Genomic DNA, 16,125 nt, shown 5'->3' on the forward strand with positions numbered 1-16,125 from the left:
AAGTGCATTTGCTACTTTCAATGTGCGACAGGCATGAAAAACTGAGACACATACGGTATTCTCTTGCAACTCACGAGCATAATTTGTAGTGCATGACTGGTAAGGATGGGGCTAGTGAGTATGTATGGTGGGGTGCGGCTGGTGTGTGAGTGAGTGGTGGCAAGGGAGGTGCCAGTGCCATGACGTCATGACGAGAGTGGGGCCGACGTCACAGCGCACTGTGACATTGGCAGCATCTGCACAGCCTCCCCTCACTTCCCCAAGGCCATTGTCTACCCTCTGTACAATGCTGGTAAGGTCATGAATTTTCATAATAAAAATACAGTATTACTCTTGCATGTTTCTATTTTTAAGTTTTCCTTTTGCATCTTAGTCAGGGACAGGTATCAGTGAATCAATATACAAAAATTCAGGATGTGTCACCCATAAAGCCATTTTAACATAGGATCCTATGCTTCGCAAAGTGCGAATTTACAAAGTGCGACGGGCTGTGTCACCCATATTCATGCATTTGATGAGAGATGACTAATTACAGCATCAGTTTGAATAATGGATTTCTGCCTGTACGAGCTAAATTAAGTGCTCATGAGTAATTATTACTAACGTGTAAACATGTTTGCATATGAAGAAGAGAAAAAGTGATACTAAAGATGATCCAGGAATAGTTTAAGTAAAAGAAGAGTCAGATGAGGAATCACTTGTATCGGTAGCAGTCTCTGAGATCCAAAACCAAGAAAACAGAGATAAAACCAGTAACAAAGAGGACAAAACACGGACAACAGAGAGTGAAGACTACAGCGACCAAAGATTCTGAGTTAATGGAATGGGAATTAGGACTACAGTATTGACAGTACAGTATTCAACTAAAGCAAATGCAAGAGGTATAAATGGTCTTCTGGAGAAGACCATTGAGGGAAATGACACGTAGATGGTGATATATTATAAATTACAGACTTATATAGCAAAGAAGGTCTCCTTACATATAAGGAGCCAGACTCAGAAGACCATTACCCCCTGAAAAAAACTATGTTGTGAGAAACCTGAGGCTGAACAGTATTATTTTGTTAAGAGCAGGAAAGTATTATCTATGAAGTAAGAAAGATTTAAGATCAGTGATAATTTGATGAATAAATGGAGACTCCCCCCTCAAAAAAGAAAGAGGAAGGGTATTGCCAATTCATGGGCTGATATGGGTTGGGGTGTATGTTTAATTTTTAAAGAAAAGGATGATTTATAATACCGAAGCTGTGAAGTTTTTGGCCAGTGCATTTTGTATTGTACTGTATTTACAAATTAACCCTTTCATGTGAAGAAGTGCGAGTAAATTTTGGCTGTAGTGTGTAACTCTCACTCACAAGCTTTCAGAAGTCACGTAGCGATATTTTACTTCTAACGCTTGTAGGAAAGTTAATATTCTACAAAGAAAGGCCACTTTGGTCTCATTTTGTAGCTAAAGAGTTTTGCTCTGGCATACAATGTTCAAAAAGACAATATATACAATATAAAATGCAAAAAAAAAAAAAAAGTGAGTAGAAATTAGCTGACATGCTAAAGTTTCATGCTTTCCTTTTAAAAAATATTTGCCAAAAAAAAATATATATATATATACATTCAAATAATAATATTTTTTGCTTCGGCATGTAAAAGAATAAATTTCCTTTCCAATAATGCATTATTTGTTGTATTTTCTTCAATAATAATGCCACGGAAATGAGTTATTTGAAAGGAGCATGTGGAGTCACATGGGAAGGCAGATTGACAAATGAGGAAGTGAAGGATCAATGTGGTGTGGATGTGGATGTGACACGATGCATTAGAAGAAACACATAGAGGTGGTTTGGCCATGTGGAGAGGATGGAGAGTGAGAGACTAATAAGGAGAGTGTATGAGTGAGGTGGAGGGGGGGGGAGAGGGAGGGGTAGGCCAAGGATGAGATGGAAGGATGGAATGGAGAGGTATATGAGAGAGGGGGTGTGTAAGCTGGGAGCAGGGCAGTGAAATGTTGGGGGACAGGGCGACATGAAGGCGATTTGTTTGTGGCCACCCCTTACGGGACTGAGGTGTCTGGCAAAAGATAGATAGACAGGTAAAATAACGCTGTATAAATATGAGAGAAAAAGGAGCATAAGTGTTCTGTGGAAGGTCAAGAGGGGTACATCCAACCTGCGAGGAACCTCACACAACACTGAGCAGAGCAAAACAAGCGAGCATGCACGCACCAGCTGTGGCAGGCTTAGCTCCGCCCACTATTGCCCGTCATCCAACAAAAATGACGACACCCTAAATACTTCTGTTCTTTAGAGATTACAGTGGATGACGGGCAAAATTGTCAAACTGACGTCAGAGGTTGGCAAATGAATGATGGGCCAGCCCGTCATTGGTGTGTGAGTGGGTTAAAAGTATGTAATTCACAGTATTACAAGACTTACCGGTATAGTCTGTTTTCTATGCTTAAAGACCAGTTGTACTCATTGTTTTTTTTCCTTATTCATGCATAATAAAAAGCTTTCTGGAGTTGGTGAATTGATCTGAGACCAGTTTCCCCCCATTTTTTTTCTTTTTACAAGTTTAGGGCATTATTTACTCAAAGAAAATATGTAGTTGTGGTAGGTGGTGATGACCATCAACTCACTTGATGCAGTGCTGCTTACTTCTTTCTTCACCTTTATCATTCATTTTCTGTGTCCGCCCTCCTCACTTCCTATTTCTCCCATCTTTCCTGTCATTTTTATCACTCTTCTTTCCTTCTCAGGTGGCTTTACCTTGAGTGACAAGTCTAAACGTTTCCTATAAGCCAGGAAACCATTTACAACACTGGGTGGTAATCATATAGACAACCCATTCACATTCCCTACCTGTCAGCAAGTGGCTTGGCAGAGGATTAGTCCCCCTCCCCGTAAAACAACGAACTCAAAGACAAATGGCCACCCCTTATGGGATTATGGCATCTGGCTACAGATAGATGGATAGACAGATGGATAGAAAATATGTAGTAACTGAAGTTACATGTTTTGCTAGAATGTCTATGAAGATTTTGCATAACAAACACTTCAATATGTTGCTGTACCCGCTTTCATGAATAAAGAAAACCAGCATGCTGATATCACCCTATTTATGGGTTAATAATACCAGCAGGGGTTTTTAAATACAGTAAACCTTTGACATACTGAATCCTCTTTTTAAAAATTTCATTTTTAATGACCACCATCAGCTGGCCAAACGTTACAAATTTAATGAGTTTTGTTCGGTAAAAGAATGGCTGCGCATGAAACATCAATCAGCGTGGCGTTCCTAAACACACATGCATGCACACACCCAAGCTCCTCCGCATCCTGTAAAACGCCTTATCAGTCTATGGGTGACCAGCATTGTGAGGCAAGCCATAAATAGAGCGTTTATTTGGAACAAGAGCCATATAGACTTAGCTGTATGTTACTATGTATGACTGTATGGCCAAACGATGATCTGTATTTAATGATTTTTGCTCGGTAAAAGCCCCGATGCCTAAAAAATTACCAGACAGCATGGTGTTCAGCTTTAACATCAAGGGTTTGGTACCAACTGCAGTAATCTCTCAATTATCCGAACATAACAAAGCCAAAGGCATGTCCGGGTAGTGGCTGCATCCGGAAAATGAACACTATTCCCCTACCATACCCAGACCCTATCTATACCCAACCTCCAACCTATACCTAACCTATTTGTATAGTACCTATGCTTAATCTGGCAGTGTTTTCCGGTCATTCAGGCATATCTAGACTTCAAGACACACAAAGGAATATCCAATGTAATGCTAAACACCAAGAAAACCATGCAGAAAATCCACTGAAAACCTAAAAACACCCTACCGATACACTACTCTATGTATAGTGCTCCTCCTTATTTTGGCAGTTTTCCTGTCATTCTGCCATATTTTGACATCAAAACATACACAGGACTTGCATAATCGCAGAGTTAATGAGAGACATCAGGAACTCATCACCCACTATTTTGCAGGGTGAGGGCAGAAGCTGAGCCTGAACCACAGCCTGGCCCTTCACACACTGAGTACGTGGATGACGTAGCATCTGACATCTCTGAGGCAGACTTTGAGGGCTTCCTGAGGGAGGCAGAGGAGCTGGAGACAGGAGAACAGCATGAGGGAGCACCCCCACCTCATGCTGAGAGTTTCTAATTTCTTCCCAACACCACCCCACTCCATTCACTTAAGCAATTTTGTCATACGATTATGGTGAGATTCCTTAACATTGCTTATTTCTATTTAATACATGCACTGAATATTCCTAAATTTGCATGTTTGTGTTTGGTGGTGCCTAGACAGATGTAGGTAGGGTGCTGTGGTGGCGGGTTGGACAAAGTCCAGACCCAAATTAATTTTTCACATAAGAGTTATTATTCATAAATCACGGAATTCGTAAATAGTGGCACAGGCCCAGACCCAAACTGCCACGATTTACGAGGACTGACTGTACAGGAAACCATTTGGCCTGCCGCTCAGTGTAGGGTCACCCATATGCAGACAGAAGAGGAAAGAATGAAGGAAAGAAAGACGGAAGAGGGAGAGCAAAGTCACCCGCAGGCAGAAGAAAATGGAAAGAATGAAGGAAAGAAAGATAGAAGAGGAAGGAAGGAAGAAAGGAAAGGGCAGACACCCAAAGCAGCAGTATATCGAGTGAGTGGAGCAAACAGCTTCTAAATATAGTATATATTTTCCATATACTGCATGCCTTTCTTACCACAGTGATATCTAATCAAAAGTCATAGAAAAGATAAAATGCAGTCTTTCTGATATTACCTAATGCTACTGCAGTTTTACTCTTCAGATATGAAAAAAACTTACTGTGGTATAAGACTAATATGAGGTCAGTGTCGCTCACAGAATTTTTTTTTTTTTTTTTTAATGATAACAGCTTTTAGTGTGATGAAATAAATGAGGAAAATTTAAAGACTGATTTGCCTTTTTTTTTTAATTTATTTATTAAAGTACATTCAATGCCAATGATTGAAGTTTCTGATTTTGTGAAGAACGGCAACTAAATAATGTAATCTTTCAAGTTCCTTTAAATGAATCAATCAAGATGGGGCAATTCCCATAGGGTGCATAGCCTTGCTCACCCTCCGATTCCACCCACAAGGGCCCCTCTGTGTGACCCTCCAGGCAGCGACTCTTCCCCCTCTAAGTGTCCCTCGACAGGAGTAATCAACCTGCTCCGGCCATGAGTTACATGGCCTTCCCCTTGGCCTAATCTACCCTGGGTTAACTCATTCAGAGATTACCTTGTGAGCAGAAACAGGCTCAGAGAAGCAGACTAAATGCCTATATAGCTGGAGTTGCATTGACATATTATGTGGGTAATAGGCCTTGATTCAGTCTCACGGAGTAGTCGTTCGTCACGCACCCAGTTGTACCAGCGATATCCCATGATCCTGCAAAGACACTTAGTACCAAAGGAGTCAATTTACCACTTCAGTTCACTGTTTTGTGTCCATGTCTCACAGCCATAAAGTAAGACAAGCAGCACCAGTGCCCTGAGGATGTGAACATTCGTCCCTCTGCAAATAACAACAGCGCCAAATATCCAAACTGAGTGAATCCATAACCCTGTAGGCCAGAACAATGCAAGGAGAGATCGTACTGTCTAATTAACCGTTGTTATGAATCACACTAAAGATAAGTGAATCTTTCCAGGACTTCTATATCCTCACCACATGCTTGGACAGACTGAACTGCTTCATCCAGCAAACCACCAAATGCCTGGACCTTGGTCTTGGCCCAGGAGACCTTTAATCCCAATGGCTTTGCATTCTTGTGAAGATCCTCAAGGGCACTCAGTAGTATCTCCAGTGACTCCACTAGGATACCTGTATCATCAACAAAATCAAGGTCAGTAACCCTGAAACTGCCAACTGATACCCCACAGTGATTTCGACTCACAGCCCGGTCCAGTACCCAATCCATATGTATGTTGAAAAGTGTGGGGGCAAAGACACATCCCTGTCTTACACCAGAACTCACTTGGAAGAGGTTGGATTAACTCCCCCCACACACACACACACACACACTTGACAGCACTCTCAGTGTTTGAGTACAAGCCAGCAATCAGTCAGATTATCCCAGCGGGGATCCCACAGAGTCACAGGAGATCCCATAGTATCTCCCGATTCACAGAGTCATATGCCTGCTTGAGATACACATAGGCTGCTAGCAGACCTTGTCAAAACTCAAGATGACTTTCCACATGAACTCAAAGAGCTAGGATATGGTCAACAGTAGACTTCTTGGATGTGAATCTAGAATGCTCAGGCCTCTGAAACTTTAGAAAATGGTCCTGGATTCACATCAAGAGATAGTGAGCAAGAACTCTGTCTGGCACACTGTGCACTGTAATACCTCAGTAGTTACTACAGTCACGCTGGTGTCTTTTTCATTTCCAGATAGAGTGACCAAACCCTTTGTCCAGTCTGGATGAATGATGTCAGTCTGCCAAATGGTTTCTAAGACTGCATGTAATCCCCTGGTCATGGCTCTGCCCCCAGCTTTGATCAATTTTGCTGGAATGTCACAAACACCAGTTGCTCTACCACTTTTCAACCTAGCCACTGCCTTCTTGATTTCATCTACAGAAGGCATGGTTTTGTCAACTGGTGGGACAACAGTCAATGGTTGTACACCAGCCGACAGAAGCTCTCCACTGGGGGATCTGGCCATATACTGTACATTTGCTCAAAGTCCAATGAGCCCTATACTCGCTTGCCACCGACACAAGCTGCCTATCTGCTGCCTGAACAGAGTTAATTTGAGAGGTGGGTCTGGCGTGGAGCTTCTTCAGGGCTCGGTAGGTGGGTCAAAGGTCATCTGCATGAAAACGGCCTTCAAACTCCTCAGCGATTTCCCTGACATACCCCTCTTTGTCCCATCTCAGTAAAGCTCGTGCCCATTGAGACAGAAGTCTGTGCTGTTCCCAATCCCCAGCCAGTCTGGCAGCACAACTCTCCTCAATCGTGGTCAGCATCCCCCACGAGATGAATCCCTTTCTTGATCTCACGCAGACTCCAATACATTCATCACTTCCTGGCAGGGTACCACGCTTAAAGATATCCCATCGTTCAACAGGATCCTCAACAGCACTGAGCACTTCAGACTGATTTGAGACTGCCACTGCACTCTCATATGCACACTCCTCATCCCTGAGTTTCTCAAGATGGAACCTGTTTTGGTGGCATCTTGATAATCTCTCTGTTTTGATTTGTAGCCTCAGAGTAGCAACAAAAAGTCTGTGATCAGCAGCAAAGAACTCTGCACTCCTGAAAACTCTGCAGTTCTGAAGGATTCTCCGGCAAGTACTATGAAGAATGTGATCAATCTCTTCAGCAATCACTCCGGAACTGGAATATCAAGTCCAACGGTAGAGATTTGGCCATTGGAACTAGGATCCAGTAATTCTTAATTTACAGGATTTTGCAAAATCCAGAAGGTATGAACTATTGGAGTTCCTGGTTCTAGAGCCATGGGGACCTACACAATCCCTGAAGCCCTCCCTCTCAGTGCCAGTAACTGCATTAAAATCACCCAAGACCAGCAGTATATCAAAGAGGGACACTATTCCACAACAGAGTCAAGTTTGGTGTAGAACAGCTCTTTCTCTTAAAGATCACTCACCTCAGTTGGAGTGTACACTGCAATAAGAGAGACAAAGCCCAAGAAGAGCTTCATTCCCACCAGCATTATACATTCATCAACCAAAGTAACCTTGTCAACATAGGAGACAAAGTAAGCAGCAACTCCCACAGTGATATCCCTAAGATGAGAATCATTGTCACATCCAGACCAGTAGTATATGTAACCATCACTAATGATCTCACCAAAGCTGGGTCGCTACAATACAGAAAGTGTAGCTATGCCGACACCCAATAGCCCCAACTCTCGTGACAACAAAGGCAGTCGATCATCCTTTGAAAGGCTTAGAATTTTCCAAGTCCCCATCCGCAGTGCCTTCCGAAAGTTAAATCCGCACTTGAAACCTAGGGCTTGTGTGTCCTTTAAATAACTTATCCAAATTTGAAATATATACCGTATATATATATGTACATATTATATATACAGTGCTCGTCAGAAGTATCGAGCGCCCTGCGTCCCTCCTATGAAACAAACCTTTCAACATTGAAAAAACATATAAATAATGCATTTTATTTACCTTTAGTGCTTTGTAGGGTATCCTTTACGCTTCTTCACGGACCTGAGACGTCTTGGAAGTGAAAGGGCGAGGCTCCTGAGGTGCTGGAGGGGTATTTTCTCCCAGGAGTCATGAATGGCGGCTTCCAGCTTAGGCAGAGAGCTCACGTCCTTCCCTTGGAGACTCTTCTTTATGAGGTACAAGAGGTTTTCAATCGGGTTGAGGTCTAGGCTATTTCCTGGCCAGTCTTTCATGAATGATACCTCGCAGTCACAAAGCCAATTGGTGACCGATTTGGCCTTGTGAGCAGGTGCACCGTCCTACTGAAACACTCGTGCACCTGTTAGCTCGAAAGAGTCTGGTAAATGATCACACAGAAGCTCCAGGTAAACATCCTGATTCACTCTAAGATTCATGGGAAGTATAACAAGCTTCCCCAAACCCTTCCCTGAGAAACAACCCCATACCATGAGTGAATCAGGATGTTTAACTGTGCTTTCTACATACCGTGGGTCAAGTGGGTCACTACCTTTGCGTCAGTACACATGTGCTCCTCTGTTACAGGTGACACTAAACGTTGCCTCATCAGACCACAGCACTGACAACCATTGCTCCTCACCCCAGTTAAGATATTTGTTTGCAAAGGCAAGCCTACGAAGTCGCTGGTTTTTGGTGAGAAGAGGCTTCTTCATAGGCCTGTGACTTGTGTAACCAAGTTCATGGGCCCTACAAGACACTGTTCTCACAGACACCTCACCAAACACTTCTGGGTTGCTCTCCTTTATTTTCCTTGCACTCACATGAGGATTATACTCCACTGCATGTTTTAAAACATTAACAGACCTTGGGGAAGTTTTCCTAGGCCTCCCAGACCGCGGTTTCTTTGTGGGAACTTCACCACTGTTTTCCACTCGAAACCAAGCGCACCACTGACTCACTGTCGATCGAGCCACACCAACAAATTCACTAATTTCCTTTGTCTGGTGGCCTGCCTCCTTTAGAACAATGATCTGGGATATGATTTCACTCGATAGTTCAAGGGTAGGTGCCATAACAAAGTGGCGAAAACCAAAACACTACGGGACACTCGGTAAAAAAGGGCACAAAAAGAGAGGGAGATGCGGCGGAGTTCCTCTCCCTCAGGCAGCCCGTGGGCACCTGAGGCGGGAACCATCCAGCGCGTCGGAAGGCCTCAGGCTACCGTGACGTCATGCTAGCGCCGCAAACTTGTTGCTCAATTTTTACCACCAAAAATGGGTGATTCTTTCTTGGCCATAAGTATTGCGCGCCCAGCGGTAGGAGCTCGATAATTTTGACAAGCACTGTATATATATATATATATATATATATATATCTCCCATTGGAACCCTGTGTCCAGAGCACTGGACAGAAATGGGAATTTTCAAGTCTTAATAAAGCAGGGAACCCCCGGGTACGGACCTATGAGCTTCGCGACTACAAGCCAATAGGCGGAGGGCGGTATGCATAGTACCCTCCCAGTGCAATGCCTCACCCAGAAGCTCTGGGATCCAATGGGATATATATATATATATATATATATATATATATATATATATACAGGTAATCCCTTAATTCACGGGAACTTTTTTCACGCGATTTCAATTATCCACGAATTTTTCGTACAATAATTAAAACATAAAATTATAGTATTCAAATAAGTAAATTCAATATACAAGAGAAATAAATAAAATATAAAAAATGCCTACCTGCTGCCCGTGTGCATACATATATGTATGTGTGCCGTGTGTATGTGTGTGTGGGAGCCTGGGAGGTCGGTCTACCACGCACCACACTGTCAGTTTGAATCCGACGGTCGAATCATGCGTGACTCGAGATCAAGAATCGTTATTTGTGGCTTATTTTTCTGCCTTCCAGTGATTGCTTGCCTTGTCTGCCAACATGGGGCCTAAGCGTAGTGCTAGTGATGCATGTGGTAACACATCAAAGCGGGATGGTAAAGTGGTGTCACTGACAAAGTTAAAGTGTTGGACAAACTTCAGGGTGGAATGTCGGCGGCAATTCTCCGTCAGGACGATTCCCCGTCATTTATTTACATACCACTTTATTTAGCAAGTACAGTACACTAGTTTTTTACTTATATGGATTATAAAATCCCCCTGAAAATTAGTTATTAAAGTAATAATTAATCAATAATAAGTATATTAATAGAATGACGGGGAATTGTCCATGTTTTAATGGTGAATTGACTTGATGGTGAATTGTCTCAGAACCGTATGTTTGGGGTGAGTCAACTGTTCATACACTAAAGAAGCAGAACATAGCATACGGGAGACAGTGAGGCAGGGTTGCCAAGGTCGCAGTTTTCCCGCCAAATTGGGCTGGTTTTGAAGCTCTTTAGTGGGCAAATTTTACCGGTCGGGGGTTGTGGTTTTTTGGGCTGGTTTGAAAACTGTCACGGTTTTTTGGGCTAGTTTGGAGTTAAACCACATCACGACAAAATACTGAGAGAGAGAGAGAGAGTTGTTTAAACATACAGCGGAGAGAGAGCCTCTAATACTCCAATAGGGACCAGTGGGTGCAGCCCACGAGAGATCCAGAGCAGTTTTGGATAACTATATAACCATACAGATTCGTACGGAGAGAGGGACTTCCAAGAATTAGACAGTTTTGTTTTATGCCTTCTATCGTTGCCAGCAAGCAATGCCGCAGTAGAGAGGGTTTTCTTTCAATATAATTTAGTGAAAAGCAAATCAAGAAACAGACTGCAGCATGAAACAGTTGAAAACACTCTTCATGTCAGAGCATAATTATATGCAAAGACATGTGTTGTAATGATTTCACATCAAACAAAATGATGTTAGCAAATTTCACATATGATGTAATGTACACAACAAAGAACACAATGATGATGATCATGAATTATTCATATAAAACACTAATTTTGCATAATAAGAGGATCTTTAAAATAATTATTGGTGTTGGGCTACTTTTGGGCTGGTTTTCAGTTGGGTTTCCGCAGGTAGAGCTGGGTGTGACTTGGCAACCCTGAGTGAGGGCTAGTGCACCAGACTGTGCTAAAGTGTCTCCACCTACGCCTGTGAATTGTCTTGGAACTGCATGTATGGGATGAAATGAGTCAACTGTTCATACAATAAAGAAGGCAGAATGTAGCATACGGGAGGCAGTGAGGGCTAGTACACCAGACTGCTAAAGTGTCTCCACCTACGCCTGTGCTTGTCAGGTTTCAGTTTTAAATTTCTTACATTTTTGTTGTTTTTAATACTTTATGCTAGTTTATAAGGTGTATGTAGTGCATAAATAGTATTATTCAGATGTAATATACATATAGACATGCATAATTATGTGTACACAAGGGCAGAACATATACAAGAATTTACCACATACGCGAAGGGTCTGGGAACCTAACCCTCGCGTGAATTAAGGGCTTACCTGTATGTATATATATATATATATGTATATATATATATATATATATATATATATATATATATTATATCATCATCATCACCCGTTTGAATATCCACTGCAGGACAAGCCTATCCCGACCAAAGTCGGGATGATACAGCCAATGTATCTCTACCAAGTGGCTTAGGCTGTCTGGTAGAGATTGTATGTAGGGTGAGAAGTGCTTGTGAGTTTAATTGTAGTGTTGGAGTGGCTTTGTATGTGTGTGTAGTCTGTGAACCAAGTGTATTCGGTCCGCGCAAACCAACTGGGTGCAAGCATACTTTATAGCAAAGCAACACTGGTTCAACCAAAGCACCCTTTGTGTCCGCCAATGCAGTACATGGCTGGGTGAACACTCCCAAAGATCATGACCCTGGCAAGGCGTAAACCCTGGCTCACCCATGTACGAAATGCACACTCTACCACTGTACCACAGAGGCTCAGTATATATTATATATATATATATATATATATATATATATATATATATATATATATATATAGATATAGATATATATAGATACAGATATAAATATATATATATATATATATATATATATATATATATATAATATATATATATATATATATATATATTATATAGATATATATATATAGATATATATATATATATATATATATATATATATATATATATATATACAGTAATCCCGCATTTTTTGCGGATTTTTTGTCTACGGTTTTGCCCTCTTGCGGATTTTCTTAGCATTAATAAGTTCAACAAAAATATCCTTGAATATACAGAAAAAAAAAAATTTGAAATTCCCGCAGCTTCCAATTGTAGCGCGGTAAACTCACGCCACCCTCTGTCCCTTTCCCGTGGCCCCTCTGCCAGTGTTACCATATCTAGCATAATTTTATTCTTTTAGCATAATTTTGATCAAATTTTCGAGTCTGGAATATTTTTTAGCATATTAGAAGTTTTAGAATCATTCTAGCATAATTTAGAATGGAATGGAATATTTCTAGAATAATTTTATAAAAGCTACAAATCACAGAGAGAGAGAGAGAGAGAGAGAGAGAGAGAGAGACGAATAAGGTAAGATGTTTGAATAGTTGGTTACTTTCAGTTTGGGCTTGGTTGGGTTGGATTAGGTTAGGTTAGGTTAGGTTGGATTAGGTTAGGTTGGATTAGGTTAGGTTAGGTTAGGTTAGGTTTTAGGTTAGGTTCGGTTTGGTTCGGTTAGGTTAGGATAAGTTTGAGCTTTAAACTTTACCCATGAAACCTAGGTTTTTCCGATGGATTTTAGTATGATTCATTCGATTTTCAGCTTCATTTTAGTCGGAAATGACCATTTTCTGTGTTTCCTCCCCTCCCTATAACCCCCGATTCCCCAAAGATCCCTCATTATTTCACGGGGATGGGGGGGGGGGTCATATCTCAAAATCTGGTTATTTCCGACGGAAATGATGCTCAAAATTGAACGAATCACATCAAAATCCATCAGAAAAACTTAAGTTTCGTGGGAAAAAGCAGCATGGGTAGATACCGATATTTATCCTCTTACTGTATGTAGGTTCATTTCAATATTTTCATAGTAAACAATACATAATTAAAATGTTGCACGAATATGTATAGAATTTTATCATTTAGCTTCAAGTTAGCATAATTCATTTTTTACTTGGAACAAATATGCTCAATCTAGCATAATTTTTTCATTGCCCTAGCATAATTTCGTTGTTTGGATATGGCAACACTGCTCTCTGCCCCGCATTCTTCAGTCCACGCCTGACTGCCTTAAGTGGCTGTTGTGGTTGTAACCACACTATGATATGAGCCTCTTGCCTCCCACTTGCTTTCCACATGGCCCCAGGACGTAAGCCAGCCTCACCAAAGGCTAATAATACAATTAGTAAGAACTCCAAAGTGACAAAATGATCAAGTTATGACCTTAGCAGAGAAAATTGTGTTACTGGACAAGCTAAGAAACGACCGTGCGAGTGTTTGCTATCACCAGTTAATGCATCTTTTTATTTTGTACTGTTTTGTTAATAAATGTGTAGATAATTGTGTATTACAGTACGGTGTTTACGTTTTTCCTTCATAATGGAGTATGTGCTTTCAATCTTGTAAGAAGGTATTTCGGGATGAGTATGGAGGTTTCGGGACAATTCGCAGTCACAACAAACACAAAACAATTCGCTTTCATTAATGAAGATAGCTATGGGTGACGCTAGAATATAATTCAAAGGTGACTACAGTGAGGAAGAAACAAGTTAATTATTGACTAAAGGTGCAACTAATAAATAATATCCAGAACCTACGCTACTGAACATAGACTTTGCTGGATCCCCCTGAAATATAGTTATTAAAGTATTGATTAATTAATAATAAGTATATTGATGAAAGTATTGATTAGTATATTTATAGAATGGCGGGGAATCGTCCAGGGTGCGAATTGTTCTGATGGGGAATCGTCCATGTTTTGACGGGGAATGGTCTGACGGCGAATTGTCTCGCAATCAGTATGGACATGGACTGTGTGATGGGCAGCATGGTGGACACAAGTGCAAGTTTTCAATTGTTAATAGAGTATTCGCGGAATTGACTTTTCGCGGGGGTTACAAGAACGTAACTACCGCGAAATATGCGGGATTACTGTATATATATAATATATATATAATATATATATATATATATATATATATATATATATATATACACACACAGTAGTCCCTCCAATTTCTGATGTAATAGAGCCAACGGCATGTCCGGATAGTGATACCGTCCGGATATTGGGCCTTAGCCTTCTGGACTTGTAGTTATGGACCCTAACTCAGAAAAACACCTATACAACTCCCTCTGGACATGCATAGCACCTATTTAAGACACAAATCACACCAATAAGGGAAATAAAGGACTGAAATAAATGCAAAAGAACCATAAAATGAGGTTTTTGAGGTAGGTTTATACAATATTAAACATTCTGGGCACTTACAATAAGTCCCTGGCTTCTGGACTAGTAGTTATGGACCCTAACCTAGCCTAACTCATAAAAGCACCTCCCTACTGCACATGCATAGCACCTAAGACACTATTCAAACCAATAAGGGACATAAAAGAGTGAAATGAGGTGTTAGAGGTAAGTATGGAAAAAACAGTATAGTACAATATGAAACATTCTGAGTACTTACAGTAAGTCCCTGGCCATCTCGATGAATAACCCGCCTCTTCTCAGACTCTGACAGTAAGAAGGAGTTCCTGAGGCACTTGTAGTACACTGGTCATGAAGTCTTGCACAGAACTTAGTCATTTGCACTCAGAATTCCATTCTCTTAACACTGCGCGCTCTTGTCTTACTTGCGCTCCATTGTACCTCAATGAAATAAGTGTTGCACTATGCACTTGAAGTCTTTCCACTCTGAAAAACCATTTTCTAAATAAAACACACTCAAGTTAATTTACGTTACATTTACAGTCCATTAAATTTTTGTCTTTTCACTCTGAACTCTAATTCCTTAACACTATGCACTGTTTTTTTCACTGCACAACACTGTAAATTCCCATGTGGTCTAGTGGAGAAGTTCTTGGCATCTAATCACTGTCAGAGTCTGAGAGTAGCACATGCAGGTGACCTAGGGGTGTGTTGCTGGGTTGTGGTGATGGAATACCCATTGCAGATGACTCTGAAGAGAGGAGCAAACTCTTGTCGAGTGGTGACTCTACCGTGCCTGATGTGCTGGGCTGTGGCTCGGAGCATGAGGGCCTGTCTTGGGAAGGCAATGGAATGGAGCCAGGGCTGGGCACAGCGGGGGTCACGGGCCTGAAAAAGCTGTCAATCATTGATTGACGCAAGGAACGATGATTTTGACGATTAATGATGCGCTGCCTGAAAGCGCGCACTTCCTCCACAAGTCCCAAGGGCCTCATCTCCCTGTCGCAGTCCGGGTGCTCCAGGTAGTCCAGAATGAACTCTAGGTGTTCCCGGAGTGCGCTCAGCTTGTGGATGGCTGGAGTAGTGTCACGCTGAAAGGAGTCCGCATCATCGTCGCCGTCCTCATCGGAATCTTCATGCTGGGTACTGACACTTGCAACTGAAGATGCGATCTCGATATCAGACATGGTCTGATACCCAGGATCGCCCTCGTCGTCATTCAACCACTCACGCACTTGATCCACATCAACATCATTGCCATGCCCACATAGACGTGCTTGGAAGTCATCCACGTCAAAACCTAGGATATCATGCTCCACATCCGTTCCAAGAAGCAGACAAGACCAACCATTTTCTAGTCTTGACAGAGATTTCCATCCATGCACTGGCCCAGTTGTAGATGGCAGACGATATTGTAGTGGTGAATGTCTTCCAAAGTCCACTTGACTCGCGTGTCCCATCCCTCCCTGCGCTCGTTCTCGTCCTTGAGAACAACCATCACCTCGTCCAGGAACTTCCGCCGGTACGGCCTCATCGTTGCCACGATCACTCCTTGGTCCATTGGTTGGGTGAGAGCAGTAGTATTAGGTGGCAGAAACATGCAC

The 16,125-nt window shown here is 41.8% G+C and overlaps 1 protein-coding gene across 1 annotated transcript in view; it reads right to left on the minus strand.

Moving 5' to 3' along the window:
• Positions 1 to 16,125, minus strand: part of nonC (serine/threonine-protein kinase Smg1) — a 1,312,439-nt gene that overhangs the window by 587,810 nt on the left and 708,504 nt on the right. The gene's annotated exons all lie outside the window — the stretch shown is intronic.

Source organism: Coenobita brevimanus, chromosome 100, assembly GCF_032717465.1.
Source record: "Coenobita brevimanus isolate Jiangsu-jjx chromosome 100, ASM3271746v2, whole genome shotgun sequence".
In the NCBI taxonomy this organism is placed as follows: domain Eukaryota; kingdom Metazoa; phylum Arthropoda; class Malacostraca; order Decapoda; family Coenobitidae; genus Coenobita; species Coenobita brevimanus.